This window comes from Antechinus flavipes, chromosome 2 (assembly GCF_016432865.1).
Source record: "Antechinus flavipes isolate AdamAnt ecotype Samford, QLD, Australia chromosome 2, AdamAnt_v2, whole genome shotgun sequence".
Lineage (NCBI taxonomy): Eukaryota > Metazoa > Chordata > Mammalia > Dasyuromorphia > Dasyuridae > Antechinus > Antechinus flavipes.
Genome location: NC_067399.1, coordinates 250,594,119 through 250,613,746, shown reverse-complemented (window position 1 = coordinate 250,613,746; position 19,628 = coordinate 250,594,119). Strand labels below are relative to the sequence as shown.

The 19,628-nt window shown below is 34.1% G+C and overlaps 1 protein-coding gene across 1 annotated transcript in view; it reads right to left on the bottom strand.

Moving 5' to 3' along the window:
* CDH4 (cadherin 4) overlaps nt 1-19,628 on the bottom strand; it is a 1,241,109-nt gene that overhangs the window by 1,070,470 nt on the left and 151,011 nt on the right. The window lies entirely within an intron of this gene.

The window sequence follows — 19,628 nt, the reverse complement described above, 5'->3', positions numbered from 1 at the left end:
AGTGGAATAGGTTAGGTTCACAGGACAAAATAGTCAATAACTATAGCAACCTAGTGTTTGACAAACCCAAAGACCCCAACTTTGGGATAGTTGATTTTTGGCTGCAATCCAAGTTTCTTTGCCTCTCAGAATATTAAATCCAAGGCCCTTTGCTTCTTTAAAGTGGAAACTTCTAAGTCCTGGCAAATCTTAATTGTGGCTTCTTGATATTTGAATTATTTTTTTTCTGGCTGTTGCAATGTTTTCTCCTTGATCTGATAATTTTGAAATTTAACTACATTATTCTTTAGAGTTTTCATTTTGGGGTCTCTTTCAGGAGGTGATCAGTGAATTTTTTCAATGCCTATTTTACCCTCTGGTTCTAGGACATTGGGGCAGTTTTTCTTGATGATTTTTTGAAAGACATATAGACTCTATTTTTTTCATCATGGTTTTCAGATAGTATAATAATTCTTAGATTGTCTCTCCTGGATCTATTTTCTAGATCAGATTTTTTTTTTCCAGTGAGGTATTTCACATTTTCTTCTATATTTTTTTTGACTGATTCTTGAAGTCTCATTGAGTCATTCACTTCCATTTGTTCAATTTTAATTTTTTTGTGAATTATTTTCTTCAGTTAGTGTTAAGGAACATGCATAAGTGAAGGGACAGGTCAATTCTCCAATAGCCTCTACAGCTGTGGATCATAACATCTGAAGTAGTCACAAAGCAGCCTTTACTGACACAGGTGTTGCTTGTGGATTGAGAATGAAATAAATTGGAGGCAGAGGAAGAGGAGAGAGGAAAGACAATGCAACTGCCTCTCAGTGAAGAGATGAGAGAACAGCAACTGTGTCTCAGTCTCCTTGTATTATCATCTTCCACTCATATGAAAAGATTCATTCTACAGGTCTGGGTTAGACCTCCAGCAGTCACTGGCAGGTGGCTCCTGTATCACAACAAGTTATTATTTTTTTAAATCTCCTTTTGCATTTTTAAAGCCATGTTTTTTCATTAGATTTTTTTTTTATTTTACAAATTCTGTTTTTTCATTGAATTGGGTTTTTCATTTCTTCATTTCATTCTTACAAAACTCTGTTTTATAAAGAGTTATATGATTTTTCTATTTTTAAGGAGTTTTTTTTCAAATAATTTCTGTTTCCTTTTCCAAACTCTCTTGCAAAATTCTCAATTCCTTTCCCCATTTTTCTTCTAACTTTCTTTTAAGGTCCTTTTTGAATTCTTCCAGGAGAGCCTTATGAGATGGGGACTAATTCATGTCACCCTTTGGGACTTCATCTGGAGATGATTTGCCTTTAGTATATTTAGGGTTTGAGGTATGTTTTCTTTCTCCATAAAAATTATCTAAGGTCAGAGTTCTTTTTTTCTTTTTTGCTCATTTTTAAAGGTTTAGATCTGCTCTTAGGGCAAAGGGGGGGATTGTTCCAAGCTTTCTCTACAGACTATAGCAGTCTGGATTTGTGCTGCTGATTTCCTTCTGATACTGGGTGAGTATGGTCTAATCCTATATTATTCTGGGGTTCTGAGGCTCACCATTTGCCTTTCGTATTTGTGTTGGATTTTCACAGTTAATCTATTGATCCACTGCCTTCTAACCAGAATAGAATAGCCAACAATGCTATATTTTGGCTAAGTGCCTCCCAGTAGATTCCTCAGTATTGATACCACACCACCCTGAGTCTTTGCACTGTGCCTGCTTTGGGCTGCCTTCTCCTTCCTGATCTGACTGAAACAGACCTTTTTTGAAGTTCTTCCAAAATATCTTCTGCTAGAAATTTGTTACATTCCAAATATTTTGGGGTTTTGTAACTCCAAAACCAGTTCAGTGACTTGATCTGATGTTGATCTGAGGGACACCAGAAACAGAGATCTGTCTACTCTCCACCATCTTGGCTCTGACTCTTCACAGTAAATAATCTTTACAGCATTACTGTTATTATGTACTATGTTCTCTTGCTTCTGTTCACTTTACTTTGCATGAGTTTTTTTTTTTTTGAAAGTCTTCTGCTAGTTATTTCTTATGGAACAATAGTATTTCATCAGCATTATATTTACAATATGCTCAGTCTTTCCTTAATTGATGGGCATGCCCTCTATTTTCAATTCTTTGCTACAATAAAAAGTACTGCCATGAATAGTTTTGTGGAATACAGAATTAGTAATGATATTGCTAGGTCAAAGTGTATGCACAATTTTATAGCTATTTGGGCAGAGTTCCAAATTGTTCTCTAGAATGGTTAGACTAATTCATGACTCCACCAATAGTGAATTAATGCACTGACTTTCCCACATCCCCTACAGCATTTGTCAATTTCCTTTTCTCTTCTGACTATAATCTTATAAAATAAAAGCATTTGATATCATGATTCTCAGATGATTGGAACAGTTTTCATGACCTTCCCTTCCTTCCTTCAGTATATTAAAGAAATTATTCCCAATGCAAGAATTGCTGCCATCAGCCCAAGGCCATATTCTCTATTGCAACACAGAACAAGGGTCTCAAGACCCCCAAGGTACCATCATTTAGTTCTTTCTAATAGAAACAAATGTAATCTTAATATATCTTTCTTTGGGCTGATATTTTTAATCAAGGAAGAATACTGTAATGAAGTAAATTATGTGACTTCTCAAAGAAGTGGAAAAAAACTTCTTTTTGTGTTCCAGAAACTTAGCATAGTGCCTGGCACACAGTAGGTAAGGTGCTAGACATTGGGGATTCAAACCTTACAATTCCATGAGGAAAAACAATATTTAACACACACACACACACACACACACACACACACACACACACACGTGCGCGCACGCGCACACACACACACACACACACATATATATTGAGATAGATAAATAGATATATATATAGACACATAGATGTAGATAGATAGACAGATCATAATTTCAGGATGAAGTATTCAAGAAAAACCTCTTTTAGGAAATGGTATTTGAGCTGAGATTTGAAGGAAATTGGAGTTTCTAAGAAGAATAGGTGAGAGGAGATGGATATTCCAGGCATATGAGAACATCTTGTGCCAAAGCTTTGAGGCAGAACATAGAATTTTAAGCACAAGGGACAGTAAATAGACCAGTTTGACTGGAACACCAAGTGTGTGAAGGGAATAAAGTAGAAATCACACTAGAGAGGTAGATTGAGACAGATTATTAATGTTTTCAATGCCAAACAGAAAGTTTTGTATTATATCCTAGAGGCAATAGGGAGGCACTTAAGTTGCTTAAGGGAAATGATTCCCTTTAACCCTCCTACTCCTACCTGTCACATTATTGTAGAAGACACTACTATCCAGCCAGTCCCTCAGGCTCACAATCAGTGAGATACTCTAGATTCATTATTCCTCAGTCTTTCCCCTGCCCCCGACATCTAATCTGTTGTCAAAGCTTGTCAACTTCACCTTTATTCATTTATTTCCTCTTTATATTTTATCAGCATATATTCATATATATCTCACATATTTTTGTTTGCATGTTGCTTCCCTCATTAAATTGTAAATTCCTAGCATGCAGGGGACTGTCTTTTACTTCTTTTTGTGTTGCAGAAACTTAGCATAGTGCCTGGCACACAGTAGGTAATTAATATATGTTTATTCATTAATCATTTGAAATGACATGGCCTGAATAGCTATTGTTCTATAACATTCCTTCCATTCTTAGCTAAACTCATTGAAAAAGTCATTACTGCATACCTTCACTTCCTCTTTCATCTCCACTTATACTCTTCTCCATCCATTGCAATTTTACTCTCAACCTCAACATTAATCTAAGAACTGCTTTCTCTCAAATTGCCAATGATTCCTTAAATAACAAATGTAAAAGTATTTTCTCAATCCTTACTCTTCCCTTCTGTGCAGCATTTACCAGGTAATTAATACTCTCTTTCTCATATTCTCTTTTCTTCATTTTTTGTGACACTATACTTTCTTGATTTTCCTTCCATCTGTCTGACCACTTCTCAATATCCTTTACTGTATCTTCATTTATGTTATTTATGTCTATTAAATGTAGGTATTTCCCATGAGTCTGTTGTGATTTTTTTTCCTTTTTTCTATATTATATAATGTAAGAATGCATTAGCTTCCATAGTTTCAGTTATCTCTATTTAGAATACTTCCAGATTTATATATCTAGCCTTAGCTTTTATCCTGAGTTCTAGTCTAGCACCATCAATTGTTTGTACATCTCAAACTGTATGTATGTTTGGAATATCAAACTCAACACACCTTATAATATTTTCCCAATTAACCTATCACTAACTTCTCTGTTATTTCTGAGGGAATCACCAATCATTTAGTCACCTGATTCTTAGCTTCAAGTTTAGCCCCATTACTTTCCTTAGCTTATCACTTTTTTCTCCATAATACTTCTCATACACATCCTTTTCCCCTTAATTTACATAGCCATCACCCTACGTCCAATCTCACTATCTATAACCTGAGGGATCAATACTTCCTAGTTAGACTCTCTGCCTCAAATGTCTCTTTCCTACAACCATCCTCCATATAGCTACAAAGTAATTTTCCTCAAGTACAGGTTTAACTATGTCACATACTACCTGCTCCTCAGTAAACTTCAATTTCTCCTTAATAAATTGAGGATCATATATGAACTTTATTTTTTTATGTCTAAGGCTCTCTACCTTCTTGTACATTATTTCTCTATATATACTCTATGATCCACCTACATTGGCTCCTTGATGTTTTTCTTGAATAATGCTCCATCTCCCAACTCTAGGTTTTAACACAGTTCATCCTACAATGCCTGCAATATTCTTCTACCTCAAATCCATCTCTTAGAATCTCTGACTTTCTTCAAGACTTGGCTCATATATGACTTGCAGGAGGCTTTCAAAGGCTGATCTGTTAATTGCATCCAAAATACACTTGCTTTCCTTACAAGGTTAGATAGCATTTCTTCTGTATGTAGCTTATATATATCTTTATATGTACATGTACTTCAGAGAAATAGGAATGACTTCATGGAAGATACTACCTCAGAGGAAGACCCAGATTTCAAAAATTAGGTGAGGAGTACATACATTCCAAAGATGATGGTTGGCTTGTAAAAAAATAATAGAGGATGAATATGAATGAACCAAAGATGCCTCAAGTTCTTACTCTGATTGACCATAGGATGGTTTCAAAATCAAATCAAATAAGGAACGAAGTTAGAAGGAATAGCAGGGTTAAGTGGATAAACAGGCAAGTTCAATTTTAGACTTTCGTTCCTAAAAAGGTCTATTTAAGCCACAGAACACATATCCAGCAGGTAGTTACAGATGCAGGATTCAATTCAGGGAAAAGACTGAGTCATGTGCTTAGAGGTGATAATTGAATCCACAGTAGTAGATTAGAAATATCACTCAGTGAAATAAAGAAGAGTTGGCCAAGGACAAAGCCTTAGGGAACACCCACTCTTTGAGGTAGAAGGAGAATTGATAAACCAAAGGCAACATTAAAAAAGTCAAAGGAAGGAGACAATATTGAAGGAATGGTCAACAGTGGTAAATGCTACATATTGCCATGAAAAGTCTAGAACAATGCAAAGTGAAATATTAAATTTTCTTAAAATGAATAATCTTGTTGGATATGGATAATACACAAATTGGAGATCCCACAACAGTAGGAAGTCTTACTTTCTTCTAAATGCTGAACTACAATGCTTATTCAAAAGTTAGAACCATTTCCTTATAAACTAGACTGAATAAGTGAAGATGATATGAAGCAAGTTTTTAAACTTTATTTTATGAAAACACTATTCTTAAAACTTGTATATTAAAACTATGCCCAAAAGGCTATCAAACTGTGCATACCTTTTGATTCAGCAGTGTATCTACTGGGTCTGTATATCAGATATTTAAAAAAGGGAAAAGGACCCTCATGTGCAAAAATGTTTGTAACAGCCCTTTTTGTAATGGCAAGAAACTGGAAACTGAGTAGATGCCCATTTAACTGGCGAATGGTTGAATAAGTTATGGTAAATGAATATTATGGAATATTATGTTTTAAAGAAATGATCAGTAGGATGATTTCAGATAGCCTGGAGAGACTAACATGAATTGATGCTAAATGAAGTGAGTAGAACCAAAAGAACATTGTACACAGCAACAGCAAGATTAAACAATGATCAATTCTGATGGACTTGGCTCTTTTCAACAGTGAGGTGATTCATGCCAGTCCCAATGGTCTTGTGATGAAGAGAGCCATCTGCAACCAGAAAGAAAGGACTGTGGGGACTGAGTGTAGATCGCAACTTAGTATTTTCATTTTTGTTGTTGTTGTTTGCTTTCATTTTGTTTTCTTTCTTATGTTTTTCTTTTTTGATCTGATTTTTCTTGTGCAGTATGATAATTGTGGATATATATGTATAAAATCCCACATGTTTAACAGATATGAATTATTTGTCATCTGGGGGAAGGTTGGGGGGAAAGGGAGGGAGAAAAAAATTGGAACACAAGGTTTTGCAAGGGTGAATGTTAAAACTATCTATGCATCTATTTTGAAAATAAAAAAACTTTAGATAAAACAAAAAAAAAAAAAACAAACAAAAAAAAAAAAAACAAGAACAAGAACAAAACAAAACAAACAAAAAAAAACCTTGCATGCTAATTTGGGAAATGATCCCCAACAAGTCAGTTTTCAGATTTTTTTGCCCTAAACACATTCACTAATGTATGTGGTATATATGCATATGTATCATTTAATGTAATTTAATGGAAAAAGTCATTTATTGATGTCAATAAAATCTCATTTAATGAAAAATATTTTTCATTCTTTACTAATGTAAAACCTATAGAACTAGTTTTGCTCAAAATTTTCAATAGCTTGCTGCAATTCTAATTAAAATGTTCATAAATAGTGCAGATGTTAAGAAGCATAATACAGCACTTTTGGCCATATTCAGACTGAATATTTAAAATCAGCAAATTAAGGAGCAATACAATACTTAGTCTTTTTTTGCTACAGGAACAAAAAGAGCCAATGGAAAACAAAGTAGCATGTAAAGTTCTTGGTTCGGTTTTCCTGGGGGTCTCTGAGGCAGACTTCCTTTCAGTTCAGTAATCACCACAAGGATAGCCATGTGTTAAAGTCCAAATTCTTTATTATCTCCTTCCTGGGGCTGGGCAGCTTTCTGGAGAGCCTTTCAGACCCACCTTGGTCTCAGTGCGGGATGTGCAGAAGGCCAGGCCAGACCCCAGGAGCCTGACTGAAGGTGAACTGAATTTCTGTCTTTTGGCTCTGAGAGCTTCTAGTGTGCTTGTCTTCTGTGGCTCTCAGTCCCTGCTTATATGCTCCACACTGAGTACAAACCAATCATTATATCACTAGGAAATCATTATTTGTTGTAAGATTAAATCAATCATACTAAACCATGCTAAACTAGATAACCATTGTATCATCAATTCCACTTAGTATCTTGTAAGAATCCTTTGTTTCAAGTTCAGAGTTCTGGCCCATAACAGTAGCAGAAAAATAAAAATAAAATAAAAAGCTTCTTTCCTAAGGAGAACATTTTCCAGGTTTGCTCAAATAATCAATCAATACCTAGGTCAAATGCTTTTTGAGCATTTCCTGCATGTTTAGGGGGTAAATGGAATATTAGTATATTATCTGGCATAGCTGAAAAAGAGATCCTTTGCCTGAGCAAATTTCTTGGATGAGGATAAGTCCTTCAGTTTAAGCATAAACTCTTTATACCATTTAAAATATTTTTAATGCATTATTTCCAAAATAAAAATTTCTTTGAAACCTATAAAAATAGTGGGGAGAATTCTCAACTTGGTATTAGGAAAGCCAAAGTTCAAAGGCTATTTCATATATTAAATAGCTTTGGCACCCAGGATAAATCCCCTGATCTCTCCTAGTTTCAGTTTCTTCATCTACGAAATGAGGATAATATTAAAGGTTATCCCACAGGTATGCTATGAGAATCCACATGCAACATATTTCAAGATCTATATAAATGTTAGCAACTTTATTCTCCATGAACAGTACATACTTAAAACACTTTCAGAATATATAATTTCATTAGTGCATGCTTGCTGTCCACAGATGTAGATAAAATCCCTCTCATAACTTAATAAATTAATTTAAAGCATCTACTATGTACAAGACATTGTATTAAAAGCTAGAGATAAAAAGACAATTTAAAAAAGCAAAGTACATGTAGATACAAGGTAACTTGAAAAGGGAGGGAATACTAACAACTTGGAGTAAGAGTAAAAAACTGGTTAAAAATTTTGAATAGCAAGTGTTATATCAACTAAGCTCTAGAGGAACTTAGACACTCTAAGAAGAAGAAAGAATAAATTCTCTTCTTAGCCTGAAGCCTGAGCAACCACATGGAAGCACAAAATATAATGTTAAGCTAATAGTCTAATAAAGGGCATAAAACAATAATATGAAGTAAAGCTATTAAAGAAGGCAGGAACTAGACTATCAAAGTCTTCATGGCTAGGCTAAGGAAGCTATCTTTTATATATAGGCAATAGAGAGTCTCTGAAGATTTTTAGTGCAAAAGAAGGATAACAGAAGTAGGAATACTAATGTAGCAGTCTAGATGAGAGGCAACAAGTATTTGAAATTAGGCAGATGACTATATTAGAGGAGCTAGGGTCATAAGGGCAGTGGATGTCTTAAGATACATATATTAAGAGAATGTGAGGGAGAAGGAAAGGGAAAGAATAAATAAGTGTTCCAGGTGGTGAATTTGAGAAATAAGGGATGATAGGGTCTTTCATCAAAAATAGGGAAGTGTGGAAGCAGTCGGATTTAAGAAAGAATGACTTCCATTTGGGATGTTAACTTGAAGATATCAGTGAATACCTGTGGAGCATATAAGTGAACATTACTTCAGGCAGTTAGATGGTACACTGAACATAGTACTGGGCTTAGAATCAGGAACATTTGAGTTCAATTTTGGATTCAAACATTTATTACCTATATAATCCTGGCCAAGTTATCTGATCACTATTGCCTCAATTTCCTTTTCTATGAAATGAAGATAATAATTGTACTGACTTCCCAAGGCTGTTGTGAAAAATCAAATGACATAATAATTGTCACATATTAAGCACAGCTTATAGTACATAAGCACTATATAAATGTTGGCTATAATTATTGTTATTTTCATGGGATACAATGGCTCCTAAAATTCATCATCTAATAGATAACTTTCTGGGTTTATCTCTGCATTTAACTAGACTAGTCCTCAGATAAACAAGACAAATTATCCTTCTCTGTTCACACTTAAAGATATTCCAGCTTAAGAAGTATTCTAAAGGGTAAGAATGAAAAAAGAAAGTTCAAGACGATTCACATTTCTGCTCTGACACTGATTGTATGACCTCCTTTGAGAATACCACTTTAACCTCAATGAGCTGCAATTTTTTCATCTGTAAACAATACTTGTACTACCTAGATGCCAATATTCTTGTGAAGAAAGCACTTTGTAAACTTTTCACTTGGTACAAAAAGTCTGAACAACTACTTCTATTTAAATGGAATCATTGTTAGGAGGACACAAAGTCCTTATTGGAAGTTCTCAGGAAAGAATGAGGTGATCACTTGTTAGGCATGCTTTAAAGAGAATTTTTTGACCATGGAAGGAGTTAAATTTCTAAGATTCTTTTCAAGATTGAGATTCTATAATCTATTTGAGATTTTGCTTCACTAAAATATATTCACCTCCATGCCATGATGAGACATCAGAGGAGTACTTACTTCAGTGTTGATCTGGATTTCTCCAGTCTGCCTTCAAGCTACATGAAAACTATTCTCCCCTCCTAAATTTTCAATTTCCTTTTATGTGTTGTTTTCCATTAATTATAGACACTTGGAAGGCAGGACTTTCTTTTTCTTATTTGTATTTCCAATTCTTAGCATGGTGCTGAGTACAGAATAGTACTTAACAAATGTTTACTGACTGAAAAAAAGAAACAGAATAAAAAACCTATGTTAAAAATGTGCCACCTCTGATGCTCACAGATCATTATGAATACTCATGATTCTACTACACTACAATGCAATGGGGCAAAGAGCTTTGCACAACTTAATAACCTCTGAATATATTCATATTAAAAGGTCCAAGACTCTTCAGTTGTCAGATATTTAGTGATGTTCCATAACTTTTTTTAACCCATTCTCCTACTGCAAGGTTACTAGCCATCACTTCTTATTGTTGAAGTGGCGCAGTTTTTAAGACAAACTCTTACTAGACACATCTCTAGCCCCACAATACATAGCATTAGACATTAGGTCAAAGCCTGGGAAACTGCATAGAATGCCTAGATATTTTATCCCTATGAAATGAAATGTGCACACATTTTGAAAATTTCCAGTGAACTTCACTTTTCCAGTTTCTTTCTGGATGCCAGAGAGTAGATTAGCACAGTCTACATTTCTGAATGAAGTTCTTTGATTCCTGTTGTTTCTGATCAGCACCTTGGTTCAGAGCTAATCATCTTCGATGCACTTTAGTGTTCTTTTTTTGGTATTTTTTGTTGAAGCCTAAATATTTTTTGAGATGTGCTTTCCTCTGTTTGCTTTTCTTTCCTTTTTTTTTTTTTTTTTTTTGGTAAAGACAAGACTTTTTTTTGGAAAAATAAAGACACTAAACGACTTCTTTTTACTAAATAAAGATGACCACATTTTAGGACATCTTATTCCCAGTATGGCTTTGTTTGATGTGCTGAACATGGGAGTAGAAACCCTAAAGCCAGCAAGAATGGAGTCAGTTTCCTCTTCTTTATGAGAAAATGGACTATAAAACGTTAATGCTTTACTCAAAATGGGCCAATAAAAGCCTAATTAAAAGGGCATTCTTACAAGTGCGAGTAAGCATTGTCTAAACTGGTATTTGGCTTCCTGTGCTTGTTATCAAGCAAATCTAATAGTCTCTCCTTAAACTTCCATACACACACACTGCTTGTGTCATTCCTACAAAAGTTTGCCCCCAAGTGTGACAAATGGATCTGCAATGGCTATCACTTTGACAATAAGGCTTATTTGGAGAAGTGGATCACAAGGCCAGCTTTTGGTGACAATGGAATTATTGCAAGGCAGTTTTAGGTTAAATGTCCCCTTTATATACTAAGTTGTTTGAAAAGAGTAGAAGTCCTTAGGAGGTTAAAGACAGACCACATATGTGACAGATAGCATGACAATGCCTGGTAGGTCTCAGGGGAAGGGCAGACTGAGTAACAAAGCTCCAGCCACCATTGCTGTTCATCAAATTATCTTTGCCTCAGAGGAGGCAGAGGATGCAGATTGTTCCAATTCATTTCAATCTCCTGAATTACCACTTGATGTGTAAATTATTTATCTCTAGCATCTAAAAGGAAAGTTCCAAAGATGAAAAAATTGCCTAGGACACTTGGAAAAAGTCCATTTAGCAATGAGGGTGTTTTATACAAGAGTTTGAATTATCCATTAAGCTCAGAGATAAATTACATTAAAATGGACCAGAGGAAAAATGCTTTCAGATTTAGTTTTTCCCAGGCTGGCACTTTCCAGATCCAGGCCAGAATGTTTCTGTAGCTATAGAATCAAATAGTATGAGGAGATTTCATCAATCACTTACTCCAAGTTATACCTGAATATAAATCATTCCAACATCTGCTGCCTTATATGATCTGGCTGACATACATGGCAATGGCAGAGTGCTTATACGAGGCAGGCAGAATGATATTAGTGCAGATCCAACTTTTTTACACTTTCTAGGTTGTGGCAACAATAGGCAAAATACTTAACCTTTCTTGGCCTGTTTTTTCATTTCTTAAATGGGAACGCTACTATCTAACAGGATTTATGCCAGCTCACAAATGACATAATGAATATTAAAATACAATATGAATTTTGCTTATTATTAACAACCTAGACAAATGATCACTCAGAAACTACTGGAACTGTTAACAGTGATGGTAGTCCTTTATCACTGACTTCCTGTGGAGCTCACTAAACTTTTAGATAATTCTAATTGCAAAGAAACTTTTCCTTATATCTGACTAAAATATGTCAGTGTCATTTTTACCCTTGTTCTAAGGCCTGTCCTCTGCAGCCAAGTAGGGTGAGGATATCCACCATAACGCATGTGTTTCCATCAATTCTTTAAAAGCAAGTTGAGCTTTCAAAAAGAGAGTTAACTCAAATGAAAATCTATAATGCAAGAGAAGTGATTAATTTGAACACTTTCAATGTCACAGAATGAAATTGGGCTTTATGTGTTGCTTGTGTGGAGTGGAGCAACTGTATATTAAGGCAGTTTACAAGGTAATGAGTTAGATAACAGTAGTTGAATAAATTCATAGGCCAGTGTTGTAAGCATTATGCAATCTGTGATGGTTTGGCACATAGTCTGAAATGCTGAAATTAATTTTAATGGAAGAGGAAATGTTAGTCAGCATGACAGAGTGCTGAAAAAAAAAAAAAAAAGAACATTTTGGCAAGACTATATCCCAAGTGACTTCATGTCCCCAGGCACAAAGTCTACTGCATTTCAGCCACTACCATTAATAGGGTGGCAACTGACTTGCCTCCAGTGGAGGAAGAAGTAGATTTGTAATTTAAATACCGTGAAAATAACCAACATATCAAAGCAACATCAATGATGAATTAATATACCTAAGGGGAAAAGGGTAGTAGCTACAGAAAGCAGGGAGGGGAAATGAATTTTAAGATCATAAGTTAGGACTCCCGACTTACATATGACAACAAATTCCCCTTTCCTTAATTTAGCATATCCAAAGTCAATAAAGAAGATGAAAAATACATTCATGCAATTTGAGTTGGAATGAGAGCAGAAGAAAAGGATAATAGTTATTTTTCATAGGAGTTTCTAATTTTAGTTAGAGATAATCAATTTACTCATCATGTGTATAGTTGGAACTGGCTCCCTTTGGTGTATGCTTACAGCTTTCCAAATCAAAAAAAAGTACAGCATAGTTTTCTAATTAATGGTGATTTTCTGTGCCAAATTTAGCACAGGATAATGCTTTGCCTTCTGGTCTTTGGAATTTCAGTGTTTATAAGATATTAAGCTGCCTAGATACCACAAATCAAATGAAGAATTCAACAGAAAGACAACAGAACAATGAAGTTTTTGTCTATCTTCCATAGCTCCAAATCCAAAGGGATAAATCTATACATTAAGACATCATCATCATCAAGTGGTATTTAGAATTCATTAATTCCCACATACAAAGTAGATACTGAAAAAAACATGCATTTAGAGACATGTCTCCTGTCTCCTAAGTGCTTGTATTCCCCAAAGACTTCAGTTGGGTATCACATATCCCTAAGCACAACAGAACACACACAGAACAGGACTGTACTGAAAGCCTACATTTTATACACTGTATTGATGATTTGTTTACTGTTTGTAAGAGTGTACACTTTGCTTTTAGAGTCAGAGAAGTATTTCTGGTTTGAATTGACCTGACAATTCCATTCACATTTCATTACATGTCCCAAAGAAACAGGTCAGTTAGGCTGGCCTGCTACTTATTAAATACTAGCTTTGAGCTCTCAATATCAATAAATCAAGTTAAATTGTTATCTTTATAGATTTGTTATCCATTTTCACTTATTTGTGGATTTAGTTTCACCTGCATGAAAAGTAACATTCTTTCTCATGGTATTTATCGTATTGTATAATTTGATGTGCAGTTATCACACAACAGTTAAAAGAAAAAGAAAGACTCATTTGCAATTTTTCCATAGCTAGAATCTTAATAATTATATTAAAAAGCTTTAAGCTTTAAATAGGGACAAATAGGAAGCCATTCCAAAAAACAAAAAACAAAAAGCATGCAGAAATAACTAAGTACACATGAGTATATGAACTAACACCTCATATTTGTTTATTCCAGTGTAATCCCTAATTAATAAAATATTTTGTCTTCATCTTTTTACAACCACTTTACTTTTAATTTTTTCATGTCTTATGAATTTGAAAAACCCACTGTATAGCACATGCTCATTAATTAGGATTTAATTATAAATCTTGGGTTATAGACACTGTTATATTTCTATGAAACTATCATGATCCCATTTAAAGCAGGGCTTATCCAACACAAGTCCACTTGAAGGTAAGAATTAACTCAAGAAAAACACAATTAAGTTATACTGAGGAGGAGGAGATAATTTGGATTTTAGCAAGTCCAAGCCAAGGTCTTTAAAACTGACAACACAAAACTCAAAAACAGGTATGAAAAGACAACATATTTTATAACACTGAAGTTATTACAAAGCTTATTATTCATGACAACTTTGAGAACTTATATTATTTACCAGTTAAGAAAATTGAGTCTCAAAAAGATTAAGGAAATTACAATTAAGAAGCAAAGCTAAGAGTTGAACTTGAGACTCATTATTCCAAGTACAGTACTTATTCCACTAGAGAATAAGAAATAACAAGAAAAATAAATATTTATATTCTGCTTTAAGATCTGCATATAGAAATTTCCCTTCAAACCCTATAAAAATGCACTTAGCACAGAGCTTGATACAAAGTAAACATTTAATAGAGGGTTCACTTTTTAGGGAACAAATGATTACTGTCATTAAAAAAATGCAATAACTGGGACGATGTGTGGGTAAGGGTTTAACCAGTGTTACACAGCTAGCTAGTGCTTGAGGCAGGATTCAAGTCTAGATTTCCTGATTGAAAGTCCAGCACTCTGCTCGCTCATGTCATATGCTGCCGATGTTTAATATTAAATGAATACAATTCAAAAATCATTTATTAAATTCTTAATATATGTCAAGCAGAGTGAGAGCTACTAGGTCTTTAATATACAAAGAAAAATAGATTGTATATAATATATATAATAGTTTATATATACATACACATGCATATACATGTGTATATGAATCAATTTTACTAGTATATTAAACTTAAAGTAGAAACAAAACTACTTTCCTTGTTTCTCCTTTTGAATTTTTGTTTTGCTTTTTTTTGTTATTTTAAATAATGCTTAAATGATGGCTCTTTTTTTCTTATTCTTCCTCTTGTTGTTGTTCTAATTCTTTTTGCTCTTCATCTTCCTTCTTGTATTTCTATCACTGCAAACTTGTTCAGTAGTTCAATCATGTCTGACTTCATGATTCCATGGACCAGAGCAAGATCCTTTTATCCTCCACTATTTCTATGTCTATCTAAGTGCATATTTGTTGTTTTCATGATACTATATATCCATCTTATCCTCTGACATCCTTTTTGCCTTCAATCCTTCCCAGCATCAGGGCTATCTTTTCCAACAAGTCTTATCTTCTCATTATGTGACTAAAGTTTTAAGCTTCATCTTCCAGTGAATAGCTTGAATTCATTTGTTTATGTATAAATTGATTTGACCTTCTTGCTGTCTAAAGGAAAAAATCTTTTTCAGCACCGCAATTTGAAAGTGTCAATTCTCCTGTGCTCAGCTTTCCTGATAGTTCAACTTTTATAGCCATACATTGCTACTGGGAAGAAACAAAACAAAACAAAACAACAACAACAACAACAAAAAACAAAACAAAACAAAACAAACAAACAAACAAACAAAAAAACCATAGCTTTGATTCTGTAGACTTTTGTTGGAAAGTTAATGTCTTTTTTTGAAATTTTAGTATGCTGTCCAGATTTGCCACAGTTTTCCTTTCAAGAAGTAAGAATCTTTTAATTTTATGCCTGCAGTAGCCATCTGCAGTGCAGCCCAAGAATATAAAATCTGACGTGGCTTTCATTTTTTTTTATTCCTCTGCCAGAAAGTGATAAGACAAACTACCAAGAACTTAGGTTGCTTTTTGTTGTTGTTGTTGTTTGGTTTTATTTTGTTTTTATGTTAGGCTTCAAGTCAGCTTTTAAATATTCCTATTTTGCTATAATCAGGAAGTTTCTTCCTTATTTTTTCAAAAAAATTAAATAGTATTTTATTTTCCCCAGGTATGTATAACAAGATGTATAGCATTCATTTTTATGAGATTTTGAGTTCCAAATTTTTCTGCCTCTCTTCCCTCCCCTCTTCCGAAGATGTAGGTTTTTTGATGTGGTTTATACATGCATTATTATGTAAAATATATTTCCATATAACTCCCAAAAGTGAAGGAAGCAGCATATTAAAAAGGAATAAAAAAAAAGAAAGAATAAAGTAAGTGAAAAAAATATGCTTCAATCTGCTTTCTGAATCCATCATTTCTTTTTTCTGATTATAGCTAGCATTTTTCTTTTTTTTCTTTTTTTTTTTTGTGAGACCTTCATATTTGATCATTGTTTTGCCAAAAGGAGCTTAATCAATCATAGTTGATCATCACACAATTTTGCTGATGCTGTGTACAATGTTTTCTTAATTCTGTTCATTTCACTTTACATCAGTTCATGTAAGTCTTTTCAGGTTTTTCTGAAATCTGCCTGTTCATTATTTCTTATTGAATAAGAGAAGAAAAAGACATTGAACACAATTACAACACACTTTTCACACAAATAAAATTAGATCTAAACAACTGGAAGAATATCAATTGCTCCCTGATAGGCCAAGCTAATATAACAAAAATGACAATTCTAGCTAAATTAATCTACTTACTCACTGCCATATCAAACTTCCAAAAACTACTTTATAGAGCTAGAAAAAATAAAAACAAAATTCATCTGGAAGAATAAAAGGTCAAGAATGTCAAAGGAATTAATGGGAAAAAACCTAGACTGTATACCTGTGTCGAGAGGAAATTGAATCTTTTCCATTTGAATTGTCTTATTTTATATATTTCTATATATGCATTATTGTATTGAAAGTGGAGAGTCTTTCTTTCTTTCTTTCTTTTTTTTTTTGGTTATATATCCAATAAGTAGTTCATTGCCTGAGATAAAGCAAATGCTGTAGAAAAATCCTACTGGTTGATTTAAGTAATTTTTTCTTGCTAACTCAACTTAGTACTAAACTTATTTGTATCTGTCTGCTGATGAAGTATTGATAATGCTATGGTCCTGGGATAGTGGACTAAACAGATGATCTCCAAGGATTTATCTGTCTCAAGATAATTGTTCCTCTATGATCAAAGACTGTAAAGCTGTGCATGCCTTTTGATTCAACAGTGTCTATATCCAAAAAGATCAAAAAAGAGAGAAAAGGACCCACATATGCAAAAGTATTTGTAGCAGCCATTTTTGTAGTGGCAAGGAATTGAATGAATGCCTCTCAGTTGGAGAATGGCTGGATAAGTTATAGTATATGAATGTAATATAATATTATTGATTTATTAAAAATCATCAGCACAATAATTTCAGAAAGACCTGGAAAGACTTACATGAAGAGGTTAAGTTAAGTGAGTAGAAGAACCAAGAGAACATCTTTAATTCAAGCTTTTTTAATATTTATTTTATTACTTTATAGTTTATTTATATACTATACTATATTATATTCATATTCCCCTCCCCTAGATGGCAAATGATCCAATATATATTAAACATGTACAATTCTTCTATACATATTTCTATAAATATCATGCTACACAAGAAAAATCAGATCAAAAAGAAAAAAAAAGAGAAAGAAAAATGTAAACAAGTAACAAAAAGAGTGAAAATGTTATGTTGCGATCCACACTCAGTTCCCACAGTTCCCTCTCTGAGTGCAGATGGTTCTCTTTATCACTTTGGAACTGGTCTGATTCATCTCATTGTTGATGAGAGCCATGTGTATCAGAATTTATTATCATATAATCTTGTTGTTGCCATGTATAATGGTATCCTGGTTCTGCTCACTTCACTTAGCATCAGTTCATGTTAGTCTCTCCAGGCCTCTCTGGAAGATCCTGCTCACCATTTCTTATAGAAAAAAATAATACTCCATAGCATTCTTATACCATATTTTATGCAGTCATTCTCCAACTGATGGACGTCTACTCAATTTCCTTGCCACTAGAAAAGGGGCTGCTGCAAACATTTTTGCACATGTAAGAACTTTCCTCTTTTATGATCTCTTTGAGATACAGGCCCAGTTGAGACACTGTTGGATTAAAGGTATGTACAGTTCTATAATTCTTTGGGCATAGTTCCAAATTGATATGCACCATGGTTGAATCAGTTCACAACTCCACCAACAATGTACATGTCCTAGTTTTTCCATATTCCCCCCAACATTCATTATCTTTTCCTGTCATCTTAGCTAATCTGAGAGCCATGAAGAGGTTCATCAGAGTTGTCTTAACTTGTATTTCTCTGATCAATAGTGATTTAGAGCACCTTTTTATATGACTACAAATGGTTTCAATTTCTTTATCTGAAAACTGTCTGTTGATAATATATAAAAATGCTGATGATTTATATGGATTTATTTTAAAGTTTAAATTAAAACAAAAATATAAAAAATTTGATGTTGGAATCCTTACTAACTGCTAACTAATTAGAGTTGATCTAATCTTACAAGAAGATGTTTTGGGCAGAACCTGAAACAAGGTACTAAGTAGAACTAATTAATACAAGGCTTGTGTTCACACCTTTACTCATTGGAGTTCAATGAGTTTATACCTCCCTTGAAGTTCTTTGGGCCAGAGAGCACTATGGGAGAAAACCCATAATCCCTCTCTCTGGAAGGAGCATAAATAGGCCAATGTGCCAGTCGAAGAAGTTCCTCAGAGTGAAGACGCTACAAGTCGAGATTTCTCTGGGAATGACATGAAGAATGGAGCTGGCTGGAGGCTGAAGAAAGCAGAGGCAGAGGCTGAAGGACCAGACCTTTGGATTTGGCAACATTCGGAGAGAACTCTTGGAGCAGAGAGATAGGCCTCTAAGCTAACCGGGCTATATTGGAGATAATAAAAGATCTGAACTTTTATCACCTGGCTGTGTTTTGAGAAGAAAAAGCTCACAACATTTTGGCGCCCAACGTGGGGCTAACAGACCCCTCAGTGGATTTCAGTGGAAAAGCTATGATCCTGATTCAAGTGGAAAAGCCTCTGATCCTGATCCAGTGGAAAAGACTCTTCAACCCAGAAATTAGGGTGAGTGCAATAAAGAAATTTTGCTAAAAGAGTTAAAGTAGAATTTCATCTAAGATGGGACAGATATTTAGAAAACAGCCTGTTTCTGTTCAAGGAAAATGTTTAGAGAGCATTGTCAAAGTTATGGAAAGCCAAGGTTTAATTATAAGTTTACAGCAAATCACTGAACTTTTACAAACTGTAAAGGACATATGTCCTTGTTTCTCTCTTGAAAAGGAATTAGATCTAAATGAATGGAAGTTGGTTGGAGAGGATTTTTGTCAATTCTATGATAAAAATGGGCCTAACTCAATAATTAATACATATAATGTAATACAATTGGCTATAAGAAGTTATTTAAGTGATAGAATGATGAAAAGGAAAGTACAGGAGGAAGAAGTGCCAACTTTATTAGGTGAAAAGGAGGACGAATCAGATGAGAATGGAGTTAATTACAATTCTGAGCATGATACTTCACAGCAGGAGGAATTAGGTGATTCCACATCTCATGACCCTCCACCTGCAATTAACCCTTCATGTGTGGAACAAGGGGGAGGGAGAGAGACAGAAACACAGTCAGCTTCTCCTGTAAAGCAGAATTTGACAAGATTAGAAAAAACATTAATTAAAGCAAAAAATGAAGGAGAAGATATATCTGATTTT